The sequence below is a fragment of the Marmota flaviventris genome, chromosome 5 (genome assembly GCF_047511675.1).
Source record: "Marmota flaviventris isolate mMarFla1 chromosome 5, mMarFla1.hap1, whole genome shotgun sequence".
Classification (NCBI taxonomy): Eukaryota; Metazoa; Chordata; class Mammalia; order Rodentia; family Sciuridae; genus Marmota; species Marmota flaviventris.
Genome location: NC_092502.1, coordinates 21,547,831 through 21,567,848, shown reverse-complemented (window position 1 = coordinate 21,567,848; position 20,018 = coordinate 21,547,831). Strand labels below are relative to the sequence as shown.

Below are 20,018 nucleotides of genomic sequence, written 5' to 3'. Positions count from 1 at the left end.
CCCAAAATCAACCAGTAAACTTAAGTGAATTCAGCAAAGTATCAGGTTACAAAATTAATACCTATAAATCAATTGCATTCCTATACTCTAGTGATGAGTCAGCTGAAAGAGAAATTAGGAAAACTATCCCATTCACACACAAAACCCTAAAAAATAAAGTACTTAGGAATCAGTCTAACAAAAGAGGTGAACGATCTCTACAATGAAAATTACAGAACACTAAAAAAATAAATTGAGGAAGACCTTTGAAGATGGAAAAAACTCCCATGTTTTCGGATAGGCAGAATCAATACTGTCAAATGGCCATACTACCAGAAGTGCTATATTGACTCAATGCAATTCCCATCAAAATTCCAATGATGTTCTTTGTAGAAATAGAAAGAGCTGTCATGAAATTCATTTGGAAAAATAAGAGGCTCAGAATAGCTAAAGCAATCCTTAGTGATAAATATGAAGCCAAAGGCATCACAATACTGACCTTAAATGATACCATAGAGCTACAGTAACAAAAATGGCATGATATTGGCCCAAAAACAGACATGAAGACTAATGGCACAGAATGGAAGACACAGAGACAAACTTACACAAATAAAGTTATTTCATACCAGACAAAAGCACTGTGTTATGGTTTGGATGTGAGGTGTTCCCCCAAAGCTCATGTGTGAAACAATACAAGATGGTTCAGAGGGAAAATGATGGGTTTTGCAAGTCCTTACCCAATCAGAGAATTAATCCCCTGATAGGGATTAACTGAGTGGTAAACTGAAGTGGTAGGGTGTGGCTGGAGGAGGTGCAATTAGGGCGTGGCTTTGGCATAAATATTTGTATCTGAAGAGTGGAGTCTCTCTTTGCTTCCTGATCACCATGATGTGAGCTGCCTCCTCTGCCATGGATACTGCGGGTTATCAGTGATGAGTCCTGCTTCCTTACATGTGGAAGTACAACATTAGAGAAACACGCAGAGGCAAGCATATACAAAAGGGTTTATTTTTGGGCTGGGGATGTGGCTCAAGCGGTAATGTGCTCTCCTAGCATGCGCCGGGCTTGGGTTCGATCCTCAGCACCACATAAAAATAAAATAAAGATGTTGTGTCCACCGAAAACTGAAAAATAAATATTAAAAAATTCTCTCTTTAAAAAAAAGGGGGGAGGTATTTAAAAAGAGATAATACAAATATCTCCTGGGAGGGAGAAGGGGGCCACAGCTGGAATTCTTCTGCCTCTTTTATACATCCTAGATTTTCTTTGTTCTCCCTCTCTCTTCCCTCTCTCTCTTTCCTTCCTGCATACTTGACTAGTCCCAGAAGACGCTCCAGTGGGGTGGCCAAAAGGTGAGAAGTGGTGGTGTCCCAAGGTCAGGGACTGAAAGAAGACTGTTTTGTTGTTGTTTGTTTGTTTGTTTGTTTGGTGGTTCTGGGGATTTAGCCCCAAGGGCTAAAGCTCAGAGTTATCTGGGCGGGAAGAGGGTCCAGAGAGCATTAACAACTTTTATAACTCTTTGTAGGGATAGACAATCCATGGGAAAATTGGAACAGGGGCAAGTTATCTTGATAAGGAAGGGCTCTGAAGGCATTAACATTTCAAACCCTCAGGAGGGAGTCTCCAACTTTTTGGACCCAATTTGGCCTCCATATCTTTGATCTGACTCGATTTATTTATCTGTTCTGTCTAATTCTGACTTTAACACCCTCCCCCACCAGATGTTGAGCTTCACCTCAAGCCCTGAGGAATAGAGCCAGCCCTCTATGGACTAACACCTCTGAAACCATGAGCCCTCAAATAAACTCTTCCTCCTCTATAATTGTGTTGGTTGGGTCCTTTAGTCACAGCAGCAAAAAAGCTGACTACAACACACCATGAACATATTGGAGAAAAGATAGCCTCTTCAACAAATGGTGCTGGGAAAACTGGAAATCCATATGTAGGAGAATAAAATTTAACCCCTATCTCTCACCCTCCACAAAACTCAGCTCAAAGTGAGTCAAAGACCCAGGCATTAGACCAGAGACTGTGTGCTTACTACAAGAACATGTGGGCTCAAATCTTCATCATGTCAACTTAGAAACCTACTTCTTCAATAAGACCTCTAAAGTGCAAGAAGTAAAATCAAGAATCAATAAATGGGATGGTATAAAACTAAAAAGCTTCTTCACAGCAAAGGAAACAATCAAGAATATGAAGGGATAGCCTATAGATGGGAGAAAAATCTTTGCCACCTGCACCTCAGATACAGCATTAAACTTCAGGATACACAAAGAACTCAAAAAACTTAATACCAAAAAACCCAAATAACCCAATCAATAAATAACTAAACTGGCACTTCACAGAAGAAATATGAATGGTCAACAAATACGAAAAAAGTTTCAACATCTCTAGCAATTAGGGAAATGCAAATTAAAACTACACTGAGATTTCATCTCACTCCAGTCAGAATGGCAATTATTAGGAATACAAGTTACTACAAATGTTGGCAAGGATGTGGGGAAAAGGGAAAGTTAATACTTGTTGGTAGGACTGCAAATTGGTGCAACCACTCTGGAAAGCAGTATGGCGATTCCTCAAAAACCTGGGAGTGGAATTTGACCCAGTTATCCCACTCCTTGGCATATATACAAAGGCTATAAAATCAGCATACTACAGTGACACACCCACATTAATGTTTACAGCAGCTCAATTCACAATAGCTAAGCTATGGAACTAACCTAGATGCACATTAACAGATAAATGGATAAAGACATTGATATATATATATATATATATATATATATATATATATATATATATATATATATAATGAAATCTAACTCAGCCATAAAGAAGAATGACTTTATGCTCTAAAATCAAACTACTTGAGTAAAAATCCTCCACTCACCTGAGTGTGACCTTATACACTTAATATCACCACACCTCAGTTTCCTTATCTGCACAGTGGGTGCAGTGATAATACTTATCCTGGGTGAAGAGGATTTCTTAGACACATTGATCTTGCTGTGTGCCAGAGGTTACTAGCTTAATAACAGGATAACTGGTGGAATGATCAAAGAGGGAGCCCATTCAGAGAAAGAGAATTGGAAATAGGATACGGCTGAAAAATGCAAGGACCACTGCAGCTGTCTGCTAACACACACACACACACACACACACACACACACACACACACACAATAAAAAGAAAGCAGTTTAATGTTTGTAGTTCCATTTCTCATGGTCATTAATACATCAATGTCCCTAGATGTTAGTAAGAGATAAAATCTGGAGAGAGGAGTATGAGATGTCAGATATGCAGACCATTGATTTGAAGTGAAAAACCAACGCATCTATTATAGTTTGGACTTGGTTTGTCCCCCAACAACTGATGTGTTGGAGGATTGGTCCTCAAGTGTGGTATTGAGGTGTTGGATTTTAAGAAATGGATCCTAAACAGGCTTGATGGTAAATGCCTATAATCCCAGAGATTCAGGAGGCTAAGCAGGAGGATCTCAAGTTGACTATCAGTCTCAGCAAATTAGCAAGACTCTGCTCAAAAATCAAATATAAAAGGGTTAAGATGTAGCTCACTGATAAAATGCCCCTGGCTTCAATCCCTAGTGCCACAAAACAAGAAGTAGAGCCCAGCAGGGGGGGCGCTTAGCTCAGTTGGAATGGCCTTGAATGGAACTGTGGGACCAAGTCTCTATCTGATTTCCTGTCTGATGATGTGATCACTTTCTCTTGAACATGCTCCCAGTATTGGCACCCACCTCAATGGGATCCAGGTTGGAGGGTCCTCACTAGAACTGTAAACTAACAAAAGCACCTTTCCCTTGAACCCGCAAACTGTGACCTAAATAAATCCCTTTCCTTTCAAAATTAACCTGCCTCAGGTATTTTGTCATAGTAATAAAAAGCTGGCTAATAAGCCAGGCAAGGTGACCCATATGCATGTAATTCTAGTGTCTCAGGAAGCTGAGACAGGAGGATCATATGTTCGAGGCCAGTCTGGGAAACTTAGCAAAAACTTGTCTTAAAATAAATGTAGCACAGTGCTAGATCACCACTGGGTTCAATTCCCAGTACTTAAAAAAGATCTAATACAACCTCAGTCCCCATTCCCAAATTTTGATTTGATATCCATAATGTTGCTTTAGGAATTAAATGAAATACTGCAACTGTGATGTTGATATGTTTATTTTGTAATAGATGAATTAGAATTATAAATAGTAGACTTCATTGTGATATATTCAGACCCGAACATGGCATAATTTGATCTAATTCATTCCTGTGTAGATCCCCTGTCACTTTCTTTCTCCCTCCCCCTAATGCCCTCCCTCCTCTATTTTCACAAGACCCCCTTTTCTCTCTAGCTTCCACATTTGAGAGAAAACATGTAACTCTGAACTTCCTGAGTCTGGTTAGTTTCAGTCAGCATGATGTTCTCTAGTTCCACTCACTTTCCTGCAAATGCGTAATTTTGTTCTGATTTATGGCAGAGTAAATCTCCATTGTGTGTATATATCACATTTTCTTTATTCATTCATCTGTTGATAGACATCCGGGCTGGTTCCATAACTTAGCTATTGTGAATTACACTTCTGTGAACATAGAAAGTGGGTATCACTATAAGTGCGCTAATTTTTGGATAAATGCTAAGGAGATTGGGATAACTGGGTCATATGTTGGTTCCCATTTTGTCTTTTTTTAAAAAATAGTATTTCATTGTGATAAAATATGTGTAACATAAAATGTATCATTTTAACTGTTTTTAAGTGTACAACTCAGTGGCATTTAGTATATTTATTGTTTTATAACCATTACTATAATCTACTTCCAGAAACTTTATGTTACCCTAAATGAGAATTGTCTACCTCTCAAACAATACCTCCCCATTCCTCCAGCTCCTGGTAACCACCATTCTACACCCTGTCTCTATGAATCTGTCTTTTCTAGGTACACTCATGCAAGTAGAATTATACAATGTTTACCCTTCTATGTTGAGTGTATTTAAATTGCTATAATTTTCAAAATTCATCTTGGAGCATGTGTCAGATTTTTAATCCATTTTAAGGATTCCACTATATGTATGTACCATATTTCTATATCCACTCATCTGTACAGACGTTGCATAATTTCTACTTTTCACCTACTGTGATTAATGCTACTGGAACATAGGTGTACAAATACTTGTTTTTGTTCCTTCTTTCAATTCTTTGGGGTAACTGCATATTTGAAGTGAAATTCCTGAATTATATGGAAGTTCTATGCTTCCTTTTTTTTCTCCACATTTTTAATTGGTGTGTTATAGCTGTACATAATGGTGGGATGTGTTGTTACATATTAACACATACGCACAAAGATAACAATATGATTTTGCCACCAACCCTCCCCAGCTCTACCCCTCCCTCCATCCCTTCCCTTTCCTCTATTCTACTGACCTCCTTTGTTTTTCATGAGATCAATTTCCACAATTCCTTTCTTTTTTCTGACCCTTGACCTTTTGAGTTGGGCTTATTTCGCTTAACATAATAGTCTTAATAGTTTCCATCCATTTTCCTACAGCTATCATAATTTCATTTTTCTTTATGGCTGAATAAAATACCATTGGATATATATACCCTATTTTCTTTATCTATTAGTCTGTTGATGAACACCTAGGGTGGTTCCATAGTTTGACTATTGTGAATTGTGCTGCTGTAAACATGAATTTGCATGTATTCTGTAGTATGCTGATATTATTAATTCTTTAGGATAAATATGATGAGTGGTGCAGCTGGATCATATTGTGGTTCCCTTCTAGTCTTTTGAGGAAACTCCATACTGATTTCCACAGTGGTTGTACTAATGCACTCTCCCACTCACAATATGTGAGTGTTCCTTTTTCCCCACACTCTCACCAGCATATCTTATTATTTATATTTTTTTGAGATTTAATTTTTTATTTATTTTTATTTCTTACATACATGACAATAGTGCAATGCATTACAATCATAATTATCCATTCACAGCACAATTTTTCGTAACTCTGTATATTTTTGATGACTACCATTCTAACTGGAGTGAGAAGAAATCTCAGTGTAGCTCTGATTGACACTTTCCCAATTGCTAAAGATGTTGAACACTTTTTTCACATATTTATTGGCTACTTGTATTTTGTCTTTCGGGAAATAACTGTTGAGCTCATTTGTCCATTTATTCGTTGGTTTATTTATTTATTTATTTTGGTGTTAAGTTTTTTGAGTTCTTTATCTATTCTGGATGTTCATTTTCTGTCAAAAGAGTAGCTGGAAAAGATTTTTCTCCCATTCTGTAGGCTCTCTATGCTCCTCATTGTTTCATTTGACTTGCAGAAGCTTTTAAATTTGTTGTCATTCCATTTATTAATGCTTAGTATTATTTCCTGCGTTTTAGGAATCTTATTAAGGAGATCATTTCCTGAACCTACACGTTGGAGCACATTTTCCTCTTGCAGTTGCAAACTTCCTGATGTAATTTCTAGGTATTTGACTCACTCTGAATTGACTTTTGTGTAGGTTGAGAGATAGTAATCTAGTCTCATTCTTCTACATGTGAGAATTCAGTTTTCCCAGCACCTTCTGTTAAAAATCCTGTCTTTTCTCCAATGTTTGTTTTTGGTGACTTTGTCAGGGATAAAATCTGGGTGGGATTGTTTCTGTGTCTTCTATTCTGTTCCACTAGTCCACCTGTCTGTTTTTATGCTGGCACCACATTGGTTACTATAACTCTATAATATTGTTTGAAGTCAGATATTGTGATTTGAAGTCCAGCATTGCTCTTTTTGCTTAGAGTTGCTTTGGATAGTCTTTTATTTAAAAGTCATTGAATTTTAAGATTTTTTTTTCTAGTTCTGTGAAGAGAATCATTGGTATTTATTCTGCCTATTTAAGAACATGGTGGGTCTTTCCATCTTCTAAAGTCTTCTTCAATTTCTTTCTATAGTGTTCTATAATTTTCATTGAAAAAGTCATTCACCTCTATGGTAAGATTTATTTCCAGGTTTTAGGTTTTTTTTTTTTTTTTCAAATACTGAGAATAAAATGTTTTCCTAATTTCCTTTTCAGCAGGTTCATTATTGGAATATAGAAAAGTAATTCATTTTTGTGTATTGATTTTGTATATTGCTACTTTGATGAATTTATTAGTTACAGAAGTTTTCTGGTGATTTTTTTGGGGTGTCTTTAAGTATAGAATCAAATCATATAAACAGTGACAATTTGACTTCTTCCTTTCACATTTGACTCCTTTCATTTCCTTCTCTTGCATAATTGCTTTGGCTAAAATATCAAGTACTATAATGAACAGATGTGGTGAGAGTGGACATCCTTGTCTTGTTTCTGACATATACAATACTTATGATATTGATGTACGTTTATTCTAATTTCTTCTATAATTTTAAACAAGAATTGGTGCTAGATTTAGCCAGATTTTCTGCATCTAATGAGATGATCATGTGATTTTTTTGTCCTTTATTCTATTTATGTGATGAATTACTTTTATTGATTTGCATATATTAAACTATCCTTGCATCTGTGGAATGAAATCAACTTGGTCATGATGTACAGCTTCTTAATGTGTTTTTAATATGAATTGCTAAAATTTTATTCAGCAATTATTTATTTAGGATTTTGAGTATCTTTATTCATCATGGTACTTGATGAATATTGGTATTTCTTTCTTGAAGTTTTGGTAGCAGTATGATACTAGCTTCATAGAATGAATTTGGAGGTGTCTCCTATCTTTCTGTTCCATTGAATAACTTGAAGAGTATTAGCATTAGTTCTTCTTTAAAGGTCTGGTAGAATTCAGCTGGGAACCCATTGAGTTCTAGGATTTTTTGTTGTTTTTGGAAGGCTTTTTACTATTGCTTCAATATCATTTCTTAGTATTAGTCTGTTTAGATTTTCTATATTCTCTGAGATCAAAGTTGGTAAGTCATTTTGTATCTAGAAATTTGCCCTTTTTTTTTTTTTGTATTTTCCCTCTTACATAAAAGTTTCAAAGTTGTCCCTAAGAATCACATTGTTTTCAGAGATATCTGTGATGATATCACTTTTTTCACTAATTTGGGTCTTCTTTCTCTTTGTCTCTCTCTCTCCTTAAATTTGACTAAGGATTTATCAATCTTATTTACCTTTCAAAGAATCCAGTCTTTTTTTTATTGATTTTCTGTAATTTTTTATTCTTCTTCTCTTTGATTTTAGCTCTAATGTTAATTATTTCCTTCCTTCTGCAGGTTTAGAATTGGTTTGTTATCATTCTTCTAGGAGTTTTAGATGTATCATTAGGTTGCTTACTTGGGATCCTTCTAATTTTTTAATGTAGGCCTTCACAGCTGTAAACTTTTCCATTATAACTACCTTTCTAGTGTCCCAGAGATTCTGGTAGATTGTATCTCAATTCTTCTTTGTTTCCAGGAACTTTTAAATTTCTACCATCATTTAATCTACAAACCATTCATTTATCAAAAATACTTGTTCATTCTCCATGTATTTATGAAGTTTCTATAGTGTTTCTTGCTGTTGATTTCTAATTTATTCCATTATGATCTGATAAGATACATGGGATTGTATTGAATTTTCATATTTGCTAAGACTTGCTTTGTGACCTAAAATGTGGGACATTTTGGAAAATCTTCAAAGAGCAGCTGAGAAGTAAATTTGGTTGTTGTTGGATGAAGTATTCTATAGATGTGTTTTAGGTTCGTTTGATTTACAATATTTTTTAGGTCTGAAGAGTCTTTACTTATTTTATCTAGGTGACCTCTATATTGATGAGGGAATGTGTTAAAATCACCCCATATTATTATTTTGGGGTCCATTTGACTCTTTATGTTGAGTAGTTTTTAAAATGTAATTAGTTGCACTGACATTTGGAGTATAAATATTTACTCTCATATCTTCTTGTTGTATTGGCCCCTTTACTAGTATGAGACCCTAGTCTCTTCTGATTAATTTTGGATTGAAGTCTGGTTTTGTATTGTTTTAGATATGAAAGTAACTACTTTTGCTTGTTTTGGGGTTTCACTTGCATGGAATATTATTTTCCATCCTTTCAATTTGTGCCCATGGCTATCTTTGCCTGTAAGAGGAGACTCTTGCAAACAACATGTAGATGGGTCTTTGTGTTTGTTTTTTTCATTCTTCCAGACTATATATTTTAATTGGAGAAATGAGACTATTTACATTCAGTGTTTATATAGAAAGATGCTTATTAATTCCTGCCATTTTGTTTTATTTTTAATGTGGCCCTATTTCTCATTTGCTCAGCTATTCTTCTAGTGAGATTCATTCATTCATGCTCTGGAGGGTCACTTTTAATTTCTTCTCTATGTAGTATTTCTTTGGGTATTTTCTGTAATGCTGATTTAGTAGTCATTAATTCTTTCACTTAAAGCTTATCTTGGAAGTTTTTTTTTAACATTAAAAAAAATATTTTAGTTGTCAATGGATCTTTTATTTTATTTAATTAATCAGTTAATTAATTTATATATTTATATGTGGTGCTGAGGAGTGAACCCAGGGATTCTCACATTCCAGGCACGTGTTTTACCACTGAGCCACAACTCCAGCCCTGGAAGGTTTTAATATCTCCTTCAATTATGGAGGATAACTTTGTTGGATATAGTAATTTTGCCTGGTATTTTCTTTCAGGATTTAGAGCCCTTGTGATCTTTAGAATTCTTGCTGATAAATTCTTTTTTTTAATATTTATTTTTTAGTTTTAGGTGGGCACAATATCTTTATTTTATTTTTACGAGGTGCTGAGGATCGAACCCAGTGCCTCGTGTATGCTAGGCGAGCACTCTACCACTGAGCCATAACCCCACCCCCATCTTGCTGATAAATTCTGTTGAGAATTTCTGCTGAAGTAATTCTGATTGGCTTACCTCTAAATGTGAACTGACATTTTCTCATAAGGCTTTAAAAATTCTATCCTTGTTCTGTATGTTAGGAATCTTAATTATAATGTGTCATGCAGCAGTTCTTTTTTTCATCTTATCTATTTGGAATTCTGAATACTTCCTGTATGTATAGCTCATTCCCAAAGTTTGGATTTTTTTTTTCTGTTATTTCCCTGAAACGTTTATACATGCCATTAGTCATATCTCAGATTTCTCTTCAATACCAATAATTCTTAATGTTTGATTTCTTACTGTTGTTCCAGAGTTCTTGTATTTTATTACATGGTTCCTTATTTTCTTGTATTTATTGCTAAGAGTTAAAATTCATATATCTTGTCTTCAAAACCTGAAATTCTATCTCTTATGTGATCTAATTTAAGCTAATTTTAAATTTGATCTACTGAATCATTCATTTCCAGGATTTCTGTTTGGTTCTTTTTTTTTTTTTTCAGAATCTCTCTTTATTGAAGTGTGCTTTCACTTCCTGAATTTTCTGTCTTTGTCCATTCTTTAGCTTTGATAATTCACTGATCATTTCAACTACCAACTTTTAAAATGTTTGCCTAAATTTTTGGAGGTATCCTGTTGACCAATTTTCTCATGTCTTCAAAGGTTCTAGATTTATGCATCTGTTCACATGGGTTCATCTTCTTCTTTTGTGAGGAGGTCCTTTAGTGAGCACTCCTCTCTTTATAATAAATCCCAAGCTGGGAGTATATCTTAGCTTCAACACCTTCAATCAGCAAAATCCAGATGTTAATTTCAACCACTGGTACCACTTTGAAAGGAGAGAGTAACTGCCAGTAATAGTGGTAATTTAAGGGCAAATTATATATCAATATATGCCGTAATAGTTATTGGCAATAACCTCTGCACTCTACTAACAAAGAGATCCATGGATGAGATGTAATATAAGAGTAGGCTGGGAGGTTTATATGTGAATGATAGTATACTCAATTAAATTAGAGGAAGGGATAAAAGATAAAGAAAATAGAAAGAAAAATAGGCAGAAAAAGGAAGAGACACAGAAGTTAAAATGAGGATTTTTAAAAAAGGGATGAAGGATAGAAAGGGAATGGAGATGGAAGAGGAGAAAAGAGGTATTGAAAGAGGATCCTATTAATTGACCAAATACAAAAAATTAGATAGAACTCTGACAAAACGCAAAATGCAAGAAACACTATCAATTCGTTAATATCTAGCAATTAATGCAGCATCTATCACATGTAGATTCAGTGTTCTTCTTGCTTCGGATTTTTAAATAGAGGCTTTACTTTCCATGGTATCAAATTACATTCTCCTGTCTATGACAAATGTTGTGAGACACAGATAACAAGCTACTTATGTATTCTCACCTCTGACCCAAACTGACCCAACATGTATTAGAGTAGTTTGTATGCTGAGTTCCATCCCCGCCTCACCTGGTCATCTGAGGGGTGAGCATTGTCTACTTCAAAGCAGACTTTACATTCTACCTGGCTTTGTTCCTATGTCTGGGGGTTGGAGTGAAAGGAACTCAAGGGTGCTAATCAGGTCTCTCATCCACTTTGCCTATAAACCCACCTGAGTTGTGTCACACCCCTTGCTTCAAGTGTCTTAGTTCATGTGCCTAGGGGGAGGTTGAGGCATGTATCAGTCTATCCTCCAGCCCATTTTGGGCTTGGGCGAGGTTGACATGAAGGTCACCACTTTCTGTCTTACTCTGTTCATCTCCCAGTCAGCCATAGTCCTTGTTCCAGAGCACAGACTACCTATTTCTTTTCTTTTCCTCCCTCCCTCCCTCCCTCCCTCTCTTCCTTCCTTCCCTTCTTCTTCTTCTTCTTCTTATTTTTTGTACTGGGAAGTGAATCCAGAGGCCCTTTACCACTGAGATACTCCCCAGCCCTTTTTACTTTTTTATTTTTATATTTTGAGACAGGGTCTAAGTTTCCCAGGCTGGTCTCAAACTCGCCATCTCCTTGCCTCAGCCTCCTAAGCCACTGAGATCATCATTTTGAAATGCACACATCCTTCCCTCTTCCCTGCTCTGTGGACTAGAAGAACAGCCTCTGCTGTGGCTGGGTTTGTCCATGGTCAGTGTTGCAGACTCACTTCTCTGCCCAAACTGACCACAGCATGGGCACTCTACCACCCAGTGAAAAGTGGAGCCTAAAAGCAGCTGTTTTGGTCTTCCGTTTTCATAAAGCATGTGTATCATGAACAAGTCAGAAAATAAAAGAGAAGGAAAGAAAGAATGAAACACCTGCCAAGCTGGTTCAGTTTGCTATTTCGGAGCTTATTTTCTGCTCAGATTGCAATTGTGCTGGACAGCGGCACAAGACAGTGGGAGACTTGCAGAGCTGCCCTTTCCTCCTGAGCCACTACTTGCTAGATGCTGCAGCCATCTACTGCTTTATTAACCTTCTTTTCTTTTCTTTCTTTTTTTTTTCTTTAGAAATGGATATTTTTGGCTTTCACCTGGTTGCTAGCTTTCTAGGTTGCCTACAGGTGTTTCCCATTTTCCTCCCTCAATTTGTCACTGAAGAACTGCTCTTTTAATTCAGTCTCAGGGTGCTGCTACATTACTGTGGGTTTCTGTCATCTTGCCCCTCCCAGCTCTTAGGCGTTATTACTAGTATTAATTAGGAAGATTATGAGAAAGTTATGAAAAGAAAAAAGTTCTAGATTAGATTCACTATGTTAAACAGAGAATAATAGTGATTTATGTCAAAATTGGAATTATTAAAATGTAATAGAATTTGAAGGGAGCAATTCTAAGGAAAAAATCCATGTGGATATCTATGTTAATTTAAAATATGAAACTCTTGAAGATTTGAGAACCATTAATAATTTGGAATTGTTTGACACTTCTTATATACACTAATAATAGTGGCAGCAGGAAATATAGTTTTGGGATGTAGAATTTAAAGTTAATTTAAATTCAAAGAGTTGAGATATGGACAGAGAGGGAGAAAATGAATGATTTGCTTATGGATAGAATGTGACAATCACTAAAGAATAGAGTGGGTGAATGAATAAAGAAGTAGAATATTAAGAAGAAGAAAAAAAAGTAATATTGAGACCTGTCAGGGAAAGAATTAACATTGTTAACTGTCAGGGTGGAACACAGTTTAGGAGTAGCTCTCTGGCCTACAGAGATGCCCTCATCTCTGAGAACCCTCCTCAGGATGCAGAGGTCAACTCAGGTAGAAACTGACGCCTGTATGGAACAGATAGTCAGGCCAACAAGATTCCATTTCAGGATTTGGGATATGGAGCTGAGCAATATAAAGACTGGAAGTCTGAGTCAGGGGATGAAAATTATCTAGGAATAAGGTTTGTGAATTTATTGTTGAGGACCTTGGGTACTGGTTCAACAATATTCAATGGATACCCTGTGGCATATACTAGGCAGTTATAATATCTCTCCACATCTCTTACCCCCACTTTATTGGCCCAAGCTATCCAATAAAGTTTCCGATTAAATTTCTGTTATTTAAATATAGAAAATACATCACAACAAATCATTTGAGAGTCCTGGTATCCTGGCTGTACTGCAAGAACTTTGCACTGTGGAAACTGCTTCCTTTCTTGCTGCCCAGTCATCTTGGCAATGGTCCTTAGTTGGGCACTGCCTTGCACCTAAGGCAGGAAGATGGCAGACACAAGTAGATGAAGAAAATCTCAGGAGATGATCAACTCTGGGCTCCGACTTGTTATGAAAAGTGAAAAGTATATGTTAGGTTACAAGCAGACTCTGAAGATGATCAGAGAAGACAAAGAGAAATTAGTTATCCTGGCCAACAAGTGCTTAGCTTTGTGGAAATGCCTGGTGTTCATCACTACAGTGGCAATAATCTTGAATAGGGTTTCAGCATTTAGGAATAACAGAGTAGGCACATTGGCTGTCATTGATCCAGTTGATTTTGAAATCATTAGTAGCATGACAGAACAGACTGGTGAAAAGTAAACATTTAAAAATTTTCTTGCTAGAGCTTTTAAAAAATTGCTTATGGTAATATTTATTTAGGATCAAGAAAAAAAAATACCACTGTGATGTTGTCAATGAAATTCTAAATACTAAATGCAAATTCTCTATGAAGTTGATTTCAGTTTAAATGATGAAGCTCTGGAAATTCTAGGACAGATAGATGCAGACACCAGAGAAATAAAAATAGCTGTTCATCAAGAGGAAGAACATGATCTTTCCATTTGGATTTAGGAACAAGGTACTACATGATTTTTATGTTTTTGGTATTGCAAGTGAAAGATGGATAAAGATGATGTCAAACTCTAGCCAGGACCATATGCTCTTATTTGAAAACTACTAAATTAAATTATAGAGACTCTGAAATACAAAATTTATTTCTTATCTTTTTTTCAATAAGTTCAGTTTTACAAACAGGGGTATTGATTTCCTTAAGGTCATGAGGATAATTTTAGAGCATGCTTCTAGAACCATGCCTAATGCTCTTGGAAATAAACACATTGCTAAAGAAATGTCTCAGGAAGATTGGAAATATAATGACTGAAACAATGGTAGCTAACTCATTACCAATATCTTACTGGTGATCAAACTTGTTTTGTCTTGTTGCAAATGGTTAGATTGTAGCTGTCTAGACATCTTTTACATCTTATTAATATTTCTTGAAGCATGCAAGATTAATTCATCCAGTTATGAGTCACTGTGGGTATGAAAACCATTTAAATGAAATTGCCCTCATAATGTGAAATACTGTAACATAATAACAATTTATTGTTCTTATTTAAGATTTAAAATTGGATGTTGATTAAGCAGCAAAATACTATGCTAAAAATCATCTCAGAAATAGTTTCATTAGTCTAAAATTTGTGGGTAGGGATGTTTGTAATTATGACTTCCATGACTAAGGAGAAACTACCTCCTATGCATATGATTTTTGATACATACAAGAAACACAAATTTTGCTGTCCCCACTGTCACTGGCCATGTGAAACTGATTATGGGGCTGTCATTGTGTGTGGGGGCTGTCTTATTCTAAGTCTAAATTTCAGATAAAAGAATTTCTCTACTTTTCTTGATATTTTCCCTATAAAATGGTGGTGAAATCAAATGAATCTAGATATTTTCCTAGCCTATAATAATTATTAACTTTGAAATCTTCATTTCACTTTGCAAAGAAAGCTAACACATTACCCTGGTTCCATGTAATTTTAAATAATGAACACATGATATTTTTATAATTTGGGATACACATTTTATTATAACAAGCACAATCAAATCATGATAATATTTTTCCCTTATTGGTAATTTTTGGATCTTATATTTAAGTTAAGCCCGCTATGTCATATGCATATGTTTTTTTTCAAAATGAAAACAAAAAATATTTTTTCCTAATTACAAAAATGAAAGTAATACAGAAACTTCCAGTAGGAAGAAGAAGTAGTTGCACTTTTCTCTATTCCTTCTGCTAAGTACCACTAAAATCTCTGGATAATATATATCAACACACACACAAGGAGATTCTGAAAGGTAGACATCAGGAAGATATGTTCAGGAGGGGTTTGTTACCCCAAAAGACATGGCACTGAGTTCCCAGAGATATTTTTTTCTTTTTCTTTCTTCATTTATTCCACACTAGGTGTTGGAAACACGGGCAACCTAGAAATACCAGTAGGCTCAAATTAAAAAATAATAATAACAACAACAACAACAAAACCCCAAAACAAACAAACAAAAAACTTCCACCACCACCCAAAATATTCTCTCTGTAGACAAGGGACCTACCAGTAAAGGGTTAGCCCAGAAAGGCAGAAAATATTTAGTGAATAACTACCTTTGCAGAAAAGTTAACATTGGAGGTCCAAGACTGCTGTCCTTGGAAAGTCCTGAGTGCAAGGTTTGGGCCTTGCCTAGCATCTCGAACCTTTCTACAGTTCTTACATGAGTATGAAATTTTCCTTAAATGATCAGAGAGGCTCAATTTGCACATGCATATGATTACACTGCACTCTTTTGTTTCTTCTGGGAGTTTAGAATTTTGGTATAAGCTAGGCAGCAAAGCCTACATGAAATATCTCCTCCCAAAATTTGGGAAATGACGAGTCTTTCTTTAACAACCTTCTCTGATCCATACAACTCATACTTGCTGCCGTAATTCTCTACTGAAAAAATTAAGTGCAGCCTGTGTGATACTTCTGGGGGAGAACCCTTAGAATCTTGTGCCTGGTTTCCTTGAGACTTCATTAAGTGAGGTCTTTCCTTTGCTAATTTTATTTGTATCTTTCTGCTGTAATAATTATCATCTGTGAATATGACGGTACACTGCATCCTAGCAAATCCTTGAGCCTGGGTGTGTCCTTGGAGACCCCTGACACACTACCATGTATCAACCAAGTGTCACAGAAAAAGCACTGATCCCACCCTCTCCTTGTCAGCAGTAGCTGAGTAGGAAGCCTGGCCCTTCACCCTTGCCAGGCTTTGAGGTGTTCAATTACCCCTGCCAGAATGGTGTCAGAGGAGGCTGAATGGAAAGATGAGGATTTTTCAGTGATAAGTCTCTGCACACATTGCAAAGTGTCAGTGGAGGACACAGGAGGAAAGAAATGGAGCAACTTCCTCCCAATCAGGGAGGCATCTGTGGAGGCCTGATGGGTAGCAGCATGAACTCCACCTGGGCCTGGCAGTGATAAGGCATCCTCACTTCCTCCTCCAAGTCTAGATTGTCAACAGAAGCAGTTAGAAGGTGACACCTGCCTTCCTTATCAACTCAGTATTGGAGAAGCCCTGCAAGACCAGTTTTATATAAGATCCAGAGTCTCCAAAATGTTCAGCATACAATAGGAAAGTATTCATCATACCCAAGAACGTGGAAAAATCTCAGCTTGAAGAGAAAAGGACATCAATAGATGCAACACTGAGATAACTCAGGTGTCTGAATTATCAGACAAGGATTTTAAAATAAAATGCTTCATGAACAATTATGAGCATGCTCTAAACAGCAACAACAAAGGGTCTCAGTGAAGAGATAGGAAGTATTAAGAAAAAAAAACCAAGAGGTGATTTTAGAAATTAAAAATACGATATTAAAAAAAAAATGGATGGGCTGAACAAAGGATGGCGGGGACAGAAGAAACAAGCTATGAGCCTGAAGACAGCATTATAGAAATGATCTAATCCGAACCAAAAAAAGAGAGACTACAAAAAGAAAAAGAAGAAAAAAAAAAAAAAAACTGAACAGGGGCTCAGGGACCCATAGGCCATCCCAAAACATCTAACATTTGTGTTATCAAAATCCTAGAAAGAGAGGAGAAAGAGGCAGAATAGTATTTAAAGAAATAAAATCTGGCTGGGCACGGTGATGCAGACCTATAATCCCAGTGGCTCAGGATGTTGAGTAGGAGGATTGCAAATTCAAAGCCAGCCTCAGCAACTTAGTGAGGTCTTAAGCAACTTAGTGAGACTCTGTCTCAATATAAAAAAAATAAAAAGGGCTGGGGATATGACTCAGTGGTTAAGAGCCCCTAGGTTCAATGCCTGGTACCAAAAAATAAATAATATCTGAAATTTTTCACAATTTTGCAAAATATGTAGACCTATGGGTTGAAAAAAAGAAAAGCTGTGTGAATTCCAATCAGGATGAACACAAATGGATTCCCACCAAGACACATCAGAGTAGAATATCCAGAAACGAAAGATAAATTCTTGAAAGCAATAAAAGGCAAACAGTAGCTTATATATTGCAGCAAAATAGTTCAAATGACAGTGGATTTTTCATCTGAAACCATGGGGGCCAGAAGGAGGTAGCAGATTTTTCAAGTGCCAGAAGAAAAGAACTACCAGCTGAGAATTTTATATCCAGTAAAGATATTCTTCAAGAATGCAGGAGAAATCAATACATTCTCAAATGAAGGAAGACTAAGAGCTTTTGTTGCTAGGAAAGCTACCCTAAGGAAATGGCTATAAAAACGCTCTTCAAGTAGAAAGAAAAAAATAAAAGAAATTTTGGAGAATCAGGAAGGCAAAAGGAACAAAGGCAGGAGTAACAATATGGGTAAATATAATAGACTTTCCTTTTCTTTAATTTTCAAAATTGTGTTTGATGATAGAAGGAAAAATTATAACATTGTTTCATGTGGTTCTCAATGTACCTAGAGGAAATATTTAAGACATTTATACCTGGGAGAGTAAATTGACTTAAACATAGGTAAGGTTTTTATACTTCACTTGTACTAGTAATACATGATTGCCAGTATGAGATGATAAATTACGTAGATACAATGTAATGCCTGGAATAAACACTAAGGACTTTTATTTTCATTTTTTACTTTTAATTTTTGGTACCAGGGATTGAACTCAGGGGCACTCAACCACTGAGCCACATACCCAGCACTATTTATATTTTATTTAGGTACAGAATCTTATTGAGTTGCTTAGGGCCTTGCTAATTTGCTGTAGCTGGCTTTGAACTCACAATCCTCCTGCCTCAGCCTCCTGAGCCTCTGGGATTACAGGCGTGCACCATCGTGCCTGGCCACTAAGGACTTTTATATAGAGATATTAAACAAGTATGCAAAGTGATATGCTCAAAAGTGCTACAGATACATCAAAATCAAGTAGCAATAGGAAGATAAGAAATAAAGTGGAAAAATAAAAAATTAGAACAAACAGAAAACAAAATACACGGTAGAAGACTTAAGCCTTAAAATATCAAATGGTAACTTTATTCCAGAAGCCAAAACTGGAACAACCAAATGTCCAATAGTTAAATGAATTGTGATAAATGTCAGGGGCTGCTACTCAGCCATAAAAGAGAGTGAACTATTAATACACAAAACAGAAATGGATCGCAAAGCCCTCATACTGAGTGAAAAGGCCAATCTCAAAAGCTTTGTATTGTATGATTCCACTTATATCACATTATGGAAATGAAAAATGAGAAAGGCAGGAAATAGATTAGTGACCAGGGATTCGAGATGGAAAGGGATGGGCTGTGTGTGAGAATAAAGAGTGGCACACGTGTTGTGTTTGTGGTGATGGGGCGGGCCCTTATCTTGATTATAGTAGTGACAGCATAAATGCAAACACATCATTTCCATGTTGACTCCTGGCTTTGATGTTGTACTATAATTATTCAAGATATAATAATTAGAAAACCTAGATACAGGACACTCATGATTTCTTTCTTTCTTTTGTAATCTTCTATACATATATGATTATTTTAAAAAGAATAAAATAAAAATAATAAAATAGTTGTTTAAGAATTATCTTTAAGGGCTAGCACAGTGGCACATGCCTGTAATCCCAGCAACTTGGGAGGTTTTTCTTCACAATTTTGCAAAATATGTAGACCTATGGATTGAAAAAAAAAAAAAGCTGTGTGAATTCCAATCAGGATGAACACAAATGGATTCCCACCAAGACACATCAGAGTCGAATATCCATATTGCAAGTTTGAGGCCAGCTTCAGCATCATAATGAGACCCTGTCTCAAAGTGAAAAATAAAAGAGGCTGGGATGTAGCTTTATTTGGAAGTAAAACACACCTGGGTTTGATCCCCAGTTTCACCAAAAAAAATCATTTTTAAAAACATACAAATATGTGTATGGAATGTCCCCCAGAGGCCCACATATTGAAGCTTTGGTCCCCATTCTGTGATGAATTTGGGAGATGGTGGAACTTTTAGGGGGCGGGGCCTAATGGGAGGAAGTTAAGTCATTCATTGAGAATGTGCCCTTGAAGAGGATATTAGGATTCTGGCCCCTTTCAATATGTTTCTTTCACTTCCCAGCTGCCAAGAGGTGAACAGACCTACTCCACCACTCACCCCCATCCTGATCTACTGTCCCACCACAAGCTCAAAGCAACAGGTTTAAGAAACTATGGTCTGAAACCTCTGAAACCATGAGCCAAAATACCCAAACCTATTTATATTTTATTTAGATACAGGGTCTCACTGAGAAATTTTTATACCTATATTTAAGTATAAAAACCTTACCTATATTTTCTTCCTTTTAAGATGATTATCTAAGGTATTTTGTCTCAATGATGGAAAACTAACACAAATAACTTCATGAATTCCTTGTATTAAAAAAAGACATAAAATCATTGCAAAAAATTTAAAAACACAGAGAAATATAACAAGATGAAAATCACTCATTCTAT

The 20,018-nt window shown here is 36.1% G+C and overlaps 1 long non-coding RNA gene and 1 pseudogene across 1 annotated transcript; both read left to right on the top strand.

Moving 5' to 3' along the window:
* Window positions 1-875: 875 nt before the first annotated feature.
* On the top strand, window positions 876-1,777 carry LOC139705664 (uncharacterized). The gene is made up of 3 exons (XR_011707487.1): window positions 876-964; window positions 1,299-1,331; window positions 1,701-1,777. It is a non-coding gene; the product is annotated as an uncharacterized lncRNA (long non-coding RNA).
* An 8,959-nt stretch (window positions 1,778-10,736) lies between these two features.
* On the top strand, window positions 10,737-13,843 carry LOC114095391 (large ribosomal subunit protein eL30 pseudogene; annotated as a pseudogene).
* The last annotated feature ends 6,175 nt before the right edge of the window (window positions 13,844-20,018 follow it).